At 45.8% G+C, this 12,045-nt stretch overlaps 1 protein-coding gene across 2 annotated transcripts in view; it reads left to right on the forward strand.

The window, feature by feature from the left end:
• The window catches only part of MMEL1 (membrane metalloendopeptidase like 1), a 225,961-nt gene that overhangs the window by 38,296 nt on the left and 175,620 nt on the right, over positions 1 to 12,045 (forward strand). The window lies entirely within an intron of this gene.

The raw sequence follows: 12,045 nt of genomic DNA on the forward strand, positions 1-12,045 counted from the left end.
CCCCTAAATTCCGGTGTATTTAGATTTAAGAAATCTGGACCCGCACACCTCTCATATAGGGCGGGATGTACTAAGGTTGCGGTGACCATTCCACCAGTCACCGCAATCTTACTAATCGCATATGTACTAACATATGCGATTAGTAGCGCAAAGGACAGCTTTTGCGATAAAAGCTGCCCTTTGCGAAATAGCCGACGCTGGGTGATAGGGTCTCCGTGGGACCCCGTCCCCTCCAAGCTGGTCACATGTGCAGGAAACCCCGGGCTCCTCCTCCCTGCACCCGGAAGATTAGGAGGAGGAGGAGGCGGATGACCCAGGAGGAGCGTGGGCCGGCGACAATGGAGTGCAGGTGAGTGGGGGCCAGCGCTGGGCGACGTCAGGGCGGCGAGGCAGCGATGAACCGTTGGGAGCAGGGGGCCTGATTCAGAGAAGCTCGTAAGCGGACGCTCGTTCGCTCTGAGCGATGTTCTCACAACTGCGCATGCGTATGGGTCGTAATGTGCATGCGCAAACCAGTCATTGTGGTCGGAAATCGTGCGCTTGCAAAACATCGAGGGGCTGCTAATGTGATTGACAGAATGTACCGTTTGTGGGTGGTAACAGTGGAAGGTGCTTGAAAACGGGGGAGTGGAGATCCGAACGCAGGCGTGCCTAAAGGTCAAAAGGGAGTTTAATGGGAGTGCATAATTAGTAAAGGAGCGTCATCGACCACGTCACTTGTTTGTCATTTAGCCTGAACTGCTCGCAGTGATTGCGGTAGGAAAAACCTACCACAAGCACTGCGAGCAGTTCAGATGCCTTTCGTAATACCCGATTAATCTAATAAATACCGGAGATGACGTGTGATGCGAACGGCAAAGAGGCGTCTTTACAAAATAGCATTTTTCGTTCGCTCGCTCAGACATAGAGGCGTCAACAAACCGCAAAGAGCGAGCGCTCAATTTAAATAGCTGGCCCCTTTTTTGGAACGACCGTGCGCAAATAGCGATCGGCTCTGAATCAGGCCTAGTGTGCGGTAAGAAGCCCATAGGCTTCTATAGGATAACGCTAGGTTTTTCTGGTGTTACCCTCATTGCCGAAAAAAGAGTGGCCAGGGCTTAGTACATATGGAAATGGGGTAAAAACCCCAAAAACGGGGGTTTTACCTCATTTTTCCTTTAGTACATCCCGCCCATACAGATTATTAATAAATGTAGCTTAAGGTGGATAACCTATACCCGCACAACCTGTGCTTAATATATAACATCCACCATCTTTGGCGACATGAAACGTCTGTTTTTTTTAATGCTTTTTCATTGGCGACATTGGTTCCATCTGAGACCACGGTACAATCCAACTAACACAGGTGACAAAATGCAGGTGTTCCAGGTGTCAGATTGGCGCCTGATGGATCCGGGAGCTGCAATAAGTATAGTGAGATTATAACATGGAGGAATGCTGTTATCCTTCCACTAGTGGTTTATTCTGAACTTTTAACACATAATAATAACATTCCCATTACGCAAATATAATCATTAACAGCATGTGGCTCATTATTTGCTAAATGTTTATGGCATACTGACAGTAATTACAAACAGCAATATGTTAGCTGCAACTCCTAGTTTTTATCTTGCACACTTTCTGCGTGTTACACATTCTGTGATGTGGAGAACAAACACGTTTTACACCTTTCATGCATCTTCTTATTTAAACACATCAAAGCGAAACAGTAAAATCAGTAACCTAGTATTGTCAGGGCTGTCGAAAGCTGAATGGGGCCTTGGTACCAAAGGGCAGGGCAACACTGGGAGACGTGGTCACACCCCCTCCAGAAAAAAAAAAGTAATATGCTCGGTGCTGCGCGCTGGAAAGTGGCGGCAGCTGACCGGGGCCCCTCCAACAAGCTCTGGTCTGGGCAATCAGTACCGGCCTCCTCCCTCTTAGCGACCCAGAGCATTTTACTAATACTGTAACTAGAGAGGTGCATTTCGGTTGTACAGAAATCCCAATCCATCTGAATTTCATGAATTCGCACAGATCTCAGTCGCAGTTCTCATCTTCCCGTGGTACGGAACTTGAGTTTTGAATCTGAATATCAGGTTTTGGATTTCAAAAAATGTCAAGATTTTAGCTGTTTTTGAAAATGTATCAATTTTTTTTTTTTTTTTTTAAACCCAGATCCAAAACCAAAACTCGGGGGATCAGCGCACATCTCTACTAATAGCACAATAAAGGGTCTATTTCATATTTTACCGACTTTTCATTTTTCCTCTCTGGGAGAAGCCCAGAGTGGAGATGCAGATGACCACTCTGGGGGCGGGGTGAAGGCTCTTCACGTTGTTAGGCCCTGCCCCCATCACTGCAGGGGTGGGGCTAAAATTATGCAAATTGTGTCATAGTGGAACCGCCCTCTCTCTAAGAATGGTGAAATCACATTGGAAGAGCATAGACTACGGTATGTAAGTTGTGTAATTGTACTACAGTAGTTACTGCAAGTTTCCTGTACCTTTTATGTCACTATATTCTGCGTGTATATTGCTTTTTGAACTTCACTCCTGTTTATGGCCTTAGTTCTCCCATTCCACTGTTGGTGCCAACCTTTCTACCCATCACCTGTCTCCACTCCTCTGCAGGGCTGGCTCAAGGCCTATTTGACCATGGGCACCATTACATAGGGGGTGCACTGTGGGGCTGACCAACTTCGAGGCACCCAGCATTATAAGGTAGCTGGTACTCAGGCACATTGCCTGGGCTGGCCCAACTCTGCTAATAATGTTCTTCGGCACACGGGCCCCTGGGTCCAGGGGGGCCCCACACCGCACACCCTGCATCATATTTGCCTACCTTTGCTGTCTCTTCCCCGGGAGAAGCCCTGGGAGGTGAGGCAGGTGGGTGGCGATGGGGGCAGGGCCTGGTGATTTGCATAATTAAGCCCCACCTCCTCACGGTTAAATGCCCACGATTGGCTTAATGTATAATTTCACCAATTCTCCAACAGACTGGAGAACATCGATGGCCCCCAGTCGGTATTTCTGACCGACGGATTAGCGTTTCCGATCCCATCGCAGGATCCGGTGATCTGTTGATAGATGTATGGGGGCCTTTATTCGAGGATCTGTGCAACTGTACAGTTGTGTAAAATATCATGGCGGTCAATGTCACTAATGTGAGTATGTACAATAAAGCAGAACTAATGATAAGGGTTAGAATAATAATAATAATAATAATAATAATAATAATAATAATAATAATTTTATTTATATAGCGCTATTCTCCCATAGGTCTCAAAGTTACTTTACAGACATCAGAAAACATGGTACATTGTACAAGGATTGTGTATTGCAAAAAATAGAAAACCACACAGAGATAATTAAAATCAACCAAAACCTAGAGAGTACAATAAGCATATTACAGGGTTGGTGCAGACATTTTGGGAAATAACTTCCATGGGTTATATATTCCACCCACGAAAGGTACCAGATGAGGCAGCCATCTTGGGCGCACTACTGTACGTAGGATTACCCTGGGTGGAATAGGTTACGCCTACAAGAAATTACACCAAATGGGCGGTTGCAGCGTCCTAACGCTAGGAATAGGGTCCCACCATAGTAGTCAGGTCCATGTGTTTTTCATCCCATCCACAAGTGTACCAGGTGAGGCAGCCATGTTGGGCGCACTACGAAGGTTACACTGTGGGAGATAAGCCATACAAGGACCCAAGGAATATATGGGAAAACTGACACGCGTGTGGCAGTATGATGTATCCTGTATGATTAGATCCACGTGAAGTACATCTTACCCTTGGAGGAAGCACTCCAGTGGAGGTATAGGACACCAGTATAGCATACAGTGGGGTGGATGTACATGGTACAAAACAGGGAATAGCAAATACAGCAAACAGTGATGCAGTTCTGGCATGACCTATACGGGTGACTGAAGCATTTGTAATATGAAATGCACTGAATGAATACATCCACGTGTTTGTTCATCCTGCCCAAGGAAGAATCATCCGAGGCAGCCATCTGGGGCGCACTGCGTAGGTTACATCTGGCAGGGTGTGCAAGTAGCGGAAGTATAACATCCAGGTGGAGAGAAAATAAAAATGAATGAGAAGCTGAATACAAAGGTATAAAGGGACATATTAAAAAAAAAAAAAAAAAGGTGACAGCTTTATAAGTTAAAAACCATGTTAAAGTTAATCAGAAATGAAAAATAATAGAAATGGAATTACTGTTTGCAAAATAAAAATATCTATATATTTTACCCCACTAGGGGGCACCATGCAACATATATAATAAGACAAAGTAAGCACAAGCAATTTCACATATTTTGTTAATTAAATTATAACTTGAACTATTTTATAGCACTCAGAAAACCTTTTCCAAGATGAGGAATGACATGTACAATTGGGTAATTACTGCCTACAACGCTAGATGTTTTTTACACAGTAGGATCTGTTCTTTTGCCATCTTGAAGATGAGCAGCTGTAACAAGATTACACAAATAAATGATAGCACCTGCAACTCTTTACATATGACAACAGCCCTGACAGATTACTCCAGCCAAAAGCACAAGATTTTTTTCTTCTGTGACTTCATATAAAGAAGCTTTTCTTAGATCTTCTTTTCACATCATTAGGGTAGAATTGCTGCCCAGAGACAGTATCCACCTGGGGCATTATGGGCCCACCTGGAGAACGTACTGGTAGGTGCCCATTGAAGTAGAAGGCATCTGAAAGGGAGAGGCCACCGATCAGAGGCAGTGTGATTAAGTGGGAGATGTATCAACCCTTGGAGAGATATGACGTGAAGAGAGATAAAGTACCAATCAACCAGCTGCTAACTGTCATTTTTCACATACAGCCTATAAAATAGTAGTTAGGAGCTGATTGGTTGGTACTTTATAACTCTCAACTTCATCTCTCTCCCCCTAACTGCCAGAGAGGCAAGGCCAGCCACAAGGTCCAGCCCACAGGGAATTAACTGATGCAGCAGCATAGTATAAACAGACCAAAAACCTTACCTCATTTGCTGGTAATAAAATAGCTCTTTTGGTGCATTGATTATCCACCTTAGTACATGTGATTCCCTCACCACCACTTTCTTAAAGCCCCATTAGTGCATGTGGGGGTTAAAAAATAGGATCCTTACTGTACCTAAAATGTTATATTCATTTGCTCAAGAAAAAAAAAGATTCTCCTTCACTGCCATCCTCAGATTGAGTTGTGTGGTACTGGACCCGGGTGTGCCTCCAGTGATCTACAACATTGCTTCTTGTCCGCAGCACAGGACTCCGTGGACTTCAACGGAAGAGGATGAGAAAGATAAGAAGTGAATAGGTGAGAAGTGGAGAAGGGGGAGGCAGGAAAAGGTGCAAGGCAATAGGCAAATGGTGGGATGTAGTCTGGAAGCCGACGGTCTAAATGCCGACTGCCAGCTTCCAGACTTTATAATCCCGGTGTGGTACTAATGACAGGCGTCGAAAACTTGACGCCTGTCGTAACCATACGCCAGCTTACCTTCGTTCAGTATGCCGGGCGCCGAGTGCAGACAGCCACGGGCGGGGGGGGGGGGGGCGAGGGTTAGGTTTAGGGCTCCTGGGGGGACTTAGGGTTAGGCACCCCCGGGAGGGTTAGGTTTAGTCTATGGAAAGGGGGGGTTAGGGTTAGGCACCCCCCGGAGGGACTTAGGTTTAGGCTGCAGGCACCCCTAAGGGAGGGTTAGGGTTAGGAGGGGGAATTAGGTTAGTGATACCTACCTTAGGGACGATGGGGATCTTCACCCTTGTAGGGCTGCCGCTGTCGGTATTTGAACCGTCGGCCATGCGGCCGGCGGTAATACCTACTACACCCGCAAATGGTAGAAGATGGTTGAGAGATAGATATAATAAGAGGGGTAAAGGATGACTGATGACACACAATGGGGAGAGAGGCTGACACTGATAGAGAAAGGGCAGGAAGGTTGGTGCAGATGGGAAGTGCAGAGATGTTGGCACAAATAGGAGAAGGGCAGAAAGGTTGGCAAAGATAGGGGAAGGGAAGAGATTATGGTGCAGACAGGGAAATGGCAGAGAGGCTTGCACAGACAAGGAAAGGGCTGAGAGGCTGGTACAGTCAGGAAATTGGCAGAGTGGCTGGCACAGACAGAGAAATAGCAGAGAGGCTGGCACTGGTAGTGATTGAGTCTGGCTCTATAGACAGACCAATAACATAGTGGCTGCTTCTGCTGTGGCTTTTGCATATGAAACATGCACCCTGATGTCAATGCTTAGTGCAGGGTATTTCACACAGCAGACACAATGAGAGAGCAGCCACAATGTAGGTACCAGGTGCAGCTGGTGGGGATTCCTGTCTGGCCCAGTCGCAGTGGAGATTCCGGTGTGCTCAATGGGTTTCTCCAAGGTACAGCGTATGTTTTGCGGTAGGGCTTGATCACAAGACTGGGGCTGGGCAGAGAGGCTGGTACAGGCAAGGAAAGGACAATAAGTCTGGCACAGAGAGGTGGCATGCAAGGAGGATGGGCTGTAGATAACTAATGAAGTGGGTGCAGACTGGATGGACAGAGAGGTTAGCGGGCAATAAACAGAGAGGTTGGCACAGACAAGGTCAGGCAGAGAGGCTACCACAGATGGAGGATGGGCAGAGGCTGGCACAGACAGTTGATGGGCAGATATGGGAAATGAAACAAGAATGTCACAGACAGAAGTGATATTAAGAAAGCAAGACAGTCATGAGACAGTGACAGAAGCTACAGGAAAACATACTTGTTGGCTTTCCAGTCCTTGCAATAAGTTCAGGGGGTAGGAGGAGAGCTTCTTCTCAGGCATTGTAGCCCTGACTCCTCATGGAGAAATGAAACAGAAATAGTGCACAGGCTCTTACTTAGGCAAAGTGCATTGGTGCTTAGTCTACGTTATTAAAAGAAAAACCACAACGTATGGTGATAGCTGCTTTGTCAGCTTGTGTCTCAAGTCCTTGACAGTGAGACCACTGTGGATTAGCACAACTCCTTGGTTGGCCAGTCTAACACTGCCCGTAGAGTCCAAAAGAAGACACCAGTAGCAGGAGCTTATGGCATATACGGCAGTGTGTAGCAAGCAACCAACAACTTAGGTATATTAGCACAGTTATGGATGAACATGACTTCAGTAACTCTGATATATGTAATCACTTGTTTAGCAGGTGCTATTGGACAGAGAGGGCTGAACAATACTAGATTAATGGGCAGAGGTAAAGACAGACAAAATCTAATGAGAATTCGTGGTCTAACCCATTTCCTGGGTTTTGCACACAGGGGGATTAGGCAGGAACTTTGTCAAATTCCACGCAGGGGTTTGGTATACTGTGTAAGCAGATAGCAAGGATCAGGCAATAGCAAGCCAGTACACAGTAATCAGCAGACAAAAGGAGCAAACAAAAGAGAGGTAAAGACTCACAGCCAAAATCAGGTACACAGGGAATCAAAACAGGAGCGTGGCGTGCAATAGTGATACAAAATAACAATGGCAATCACCTAGCACTGCATGCTAGGTCTGACACTGCTTTATAGTGCTAGGAAGCAGAGATCTGAGGCTAAACCAGACTGCTGGCAATCAGCACATGTCTGGCTTGACGTCCAGAATGCCAGGGACTAGTCCAGGGTAAATCTTATGTGGGCAATTTTATTAAAAGTATGCAATCTAAATCACAGTCAGTCTCTGATAGATAAACTAAACTAAATATACCTCTTGATGTTAATTTGCAAAGATTAGCAAAAAATATCAAAACTATTGATTAATTTATTTTCAAGTTTGCCATGGCAAAACAGCTAAATCTAAAATCAAGAATGAGATTTTTTGACAATAACAGAACTTTAGTGTGTAAATTAATTAACATATGGAAATACTAATACTAATTTTATTAGTCAAAATGAATTAAAATCAGCTTTCAAAAAGATTCATTATGGGTCATATTTGTTATTAAATGCAGTTCTGAGCCAAAATTGAAGATTCCTTATGGCCACAAATCGTGGCACTAAGACATCTTTTTTCACTGGAATGTATTGTCACTATCACCAGGATCTGGGGTTTTGTGCCCTTTGACAGTAGAATAGATTTCTCAGCATTGGTCTCAATAGGAATGTGGGCTTGAACCTGCTGCAGCTTGGCCCTTACAACCTCTGTTCATAGCTTGGCAGCTACTACTAGAAAATCATACTCTGGCATAAGGTTTTGCAGCTTCACCATTGCAACCTCCTCATCGTCTACTTGGATGCCTATAGATGTCAATTGCTGAGATACAGACAGTATCCTATCTATGTATTCATATTATTGCACGTATATAGCTTAGTGCCATAGATAGTGCACCTCAAGTTGATTCTTCTCATTAAGCCTTTGGCTACAAAAGATGTCTGTAATGCTACCCACATTTTGTGTGCCGTCACCTTCCCATGAATAATGGAATACATGTGCTGCATTAAGGCTAGTCCTATGGTTCCCATGGCCTTATCCACATCATCAGGGTATGGGTTGTTACTAGGATCACTAGTGATCTTCACAATTTTTGCCGCTTTAACTGCATCTGCATGGTAAATTTCCATGTAACATACTATAGTTATCTGAACCTGATAGGTTGACGAAGCCCATACTTGCATTTACACTGTACATTCTCACCAATTATATGAACAAAGGTCTTTTCTTTAGTCACTCAGATCCTTTTATGCTGTGTTGGTACCAAGTATTCTTGGTATCATTAATCTACACACACTGGTGACCTGGGCACAGTGGCTTCTGGTATATCCAGCGGTGTCTATGGCACTATCTCCTCTTGAGAGATACTCAGGGGCACATCCTTACTATCCATAGGATGGTAGAGGAAGACACGTGGTTATGGCATGCATGCACATACTGTAAGGATTATTTGATTGGAGATCATGCATGCTCAGTATCGCACCTACGCCTCTAGGGGGACACAGGACCTATGAGGAGACAGCGCAGAATGCTCTCACCAACAGGACTTACCCCTTGTGTGACACTCAAATGTCCTCGAATGCCACTTGTGGCACCAGGATACCCCTGCTCTATTTGTATACCCATCCCACCGATTCAATCTCAGATACTTTACTATTTTCCTGCTGATTGGAAAACATCATTTATAGCTGAACATTTGGTCAGACCCTTATTAATTAATAATGCCCCCTACTCCCAACATGTAGCAAATATTTTTGAATCTATGGCTCTTTTGAAGCATTACACATGACGCTCATTTTCAGACAGCTGACTTCTTGGGAGAGAGAAACAGAATTAATTAAGAAGGGGGATCTTCCTCTCAACAAAAAGTACACCAGCTCACACATTAGTTACATCCCTGTACTATGTTCCTCTCCATCGTGCTGCGTCTCTCTCCTGCCGACATATGCCAGGGTTCTGTTTCCACATCTCACATGGCTGTGCCAGTACATGGGCACTGCTATCTTGGATTTGCTACATCTGTGCAAATGAGCAATCCTGTTCCTGAACCTGTCTCTGAGTTAGCCCTCTTGAGTCAGGCCACTTCCTCATTACCTGACCTTCATCCAACTTGGTAAGCAGATCTGTTTCTGGTTCCTGGTAGCATTGTGATACCTGTGATTCCCTCTAGAATCCTTCTGGAAGTCTCTTGCCCTCCTATGCAGTCATCGGTTCCTTGCTTTAAGAACTCCAGCTACTTCTGGGGCTCTTGGGAATCTCTTTGTACAGTATATCCCTATGAGTTGGCTGCAGCCTCTCCTATACATTGTCTCACACTGCTCCTGCAGTCCTGCGGTTAAGCTTGTGCTTTAACTCCTATACTGCTGCAGCAGTCCTGCAATATCACCCATCCCACTTCTTACATTAGGCGGGATGTATCAAAGCCTAAAATGCAGTAAAACCTCAGAAAACAGGGCCGCTCATGAGAATTAGGTCTCCCAGGTCATAAACCTGGAAGTCAGTTCTTTACTGGGAAAGCTCTATATCGAAAAAAACCTATTCCGATGGGTGAGTATTCGTGCATACTGGTGTTAAAAATTGCTGGCACACATGTGAATAGGGGCAGGGTATATCGCAATCAAATTGAGATACATGATGTATCCCACCACTAGAGTGAAGCAGAGTGTCATTATGTTACTCACTGGGCATTTTGATGCCTTTCAACCCCTGGCACACTAGGCATAAGCTCAGTGGTAGAATGGGCCTTGACTGTAAGCTCTTTATGACAGGGGTCTCCTAATATGTTATCATATGCGAAGCTACTGTTTCTCCTTATTCATTCATTCTGCCCAGAACTATAGTTAAACTGTGTCTTCTATTTGACAGCTCTTAGTAAGGCGAGCCTGCCAATCAGGGCCAGATTAACAATGGGGTGGATGGAGCTACAGCTCCAGGCCTCCAAATAAAAATAGGCCCATCATCATGACAGCATGATGTTGACTGACCCATCCGCTGTCCACATGGTCAGCCATAAATCATAAGTAATAAAATTGTATTTCTATTTACTTCACAAAATAAAGCATTTTTTTTCTTTTACATATTTACGGAGACATTGGTGTTGAGATTATAGAGGGTGTATATGCCCATGTGGCTCTGGCAACACCACACAGCACTGGCCACACCACACAGCACTGGTCATGCCCACACAGCACTGGTCACACCTACACAGCACTGGTCACACCGACACAGCACTGGTCACACCTATACAGCACTGGCCACACCCACACAGCACTGGTCACACCCACACAGCACTGGTCACACCCACACAGCACTGGCCACACCACACAGCACTGGTCACACCCACACAGCACTGACCACACCACACAGCACTAGTCACACCCACACAGCACTGACCACACCACACAGCACTAGTCAGACCCACACAGCACTGGTCACACCCACACAGCACTGGCCACACAGCACTGGTCACACCCACACAGCACTGACCACACCACACAGCACTGGTCACACCCACACAGCACTGACCACACCACACAGCACTGGTCACACCCACACAGCACTGACCACACCACACAGCACTGATCACACCCACGAAGCACTGGCCACACCACACAGCACTGACCACACCACACAGCACTAGTCACACCCACACAGCACTGGTCACACCCACACAGCACCGGTCACACCCACACAGCACTGGTCACACCTCATCTGCTTCTCATAATAGGCCCTTGATCATTTTCAGCTCCAGGCCCATGTGGCCCTCAATCTGGCACTGCTGCCATTATGTTGTTTAGTGCTGTATAACGTGCACATATATGAAGCCATTATCAGCCATTGCTATTCTGATATAAATCACATCATACAACAGATTCCTACTCTTGACATTCCTGTCTGCAACACGTCAGGCAAGAGGTAGAACTTCACAAAAAATGACCGCAAATTGGAGACGACAGCACAAGGGTTTCAATTTCCCAACAGGATTGTCCTGGGGATGAAAATGAGAAGATAATTTGTTGTTCTGATCTAATTAATTTAAGGATGGTGTTCTGGTTATTATCAGGACTAGTTAGCGGCGTTCACAACATTTCATGAGAGATCCTTTTGGGTTGGGGGGATGTTATTCGCAAATGATTTTTTACCAAGGTTTAGGAAAGCTATCCAAAATTAAGACATTTGAGACAAGTCTGTCATTATAGGGAAACTTTTTCTACTAACGCTAATACAAGGGGCCTGATTCAGAGCCACTTGCAAAAAGTGAGCCTTTAAAAAACCCAGCCTCCTGGCCGCTCGCTAAGCTGTGGGTGACCATCCACAGCTTTAGCGAGTGACCAGGTGATGGTCGCGACCATCGGGCTTGCGACGAGACCCTTGTGGTAGGGTCTCATCTGCCGCAAGCCCCAGTGAGCTTTCGGCTCTAATACAGCCAGAAGCTCACTACTGACATCACTCGTGATGTCAGTAGGCCCGCCTTCAGGAACGCCTCCATTTGTCCAGCCACCCCCCCACCCCGCCTACAAAACGGGGCGAGCTGTCGATCAACATCGACAGCCGCCCCGTTTGTAGCAAGCCCCGCCGCGCGTGCGCAATGCCCCACCTTCGACCCGCTTGCGAGCGGGT

Source organism: Taudactylus pleione, unplaced genomic scaffold (assembly GCF_031769625.1).
Source record: "Taudactylus pleione unplaced genomic scaffold, aTauple2 ptg000318l, whole genome shotgun sequence".
Taxonomy (NCBI): domain Eukaryota; kingdom Metazoa; phylum Chordata; class Amphibia; order Anura; family Myobatrachidae; genus Taudactylus; species Taudactylus pleione.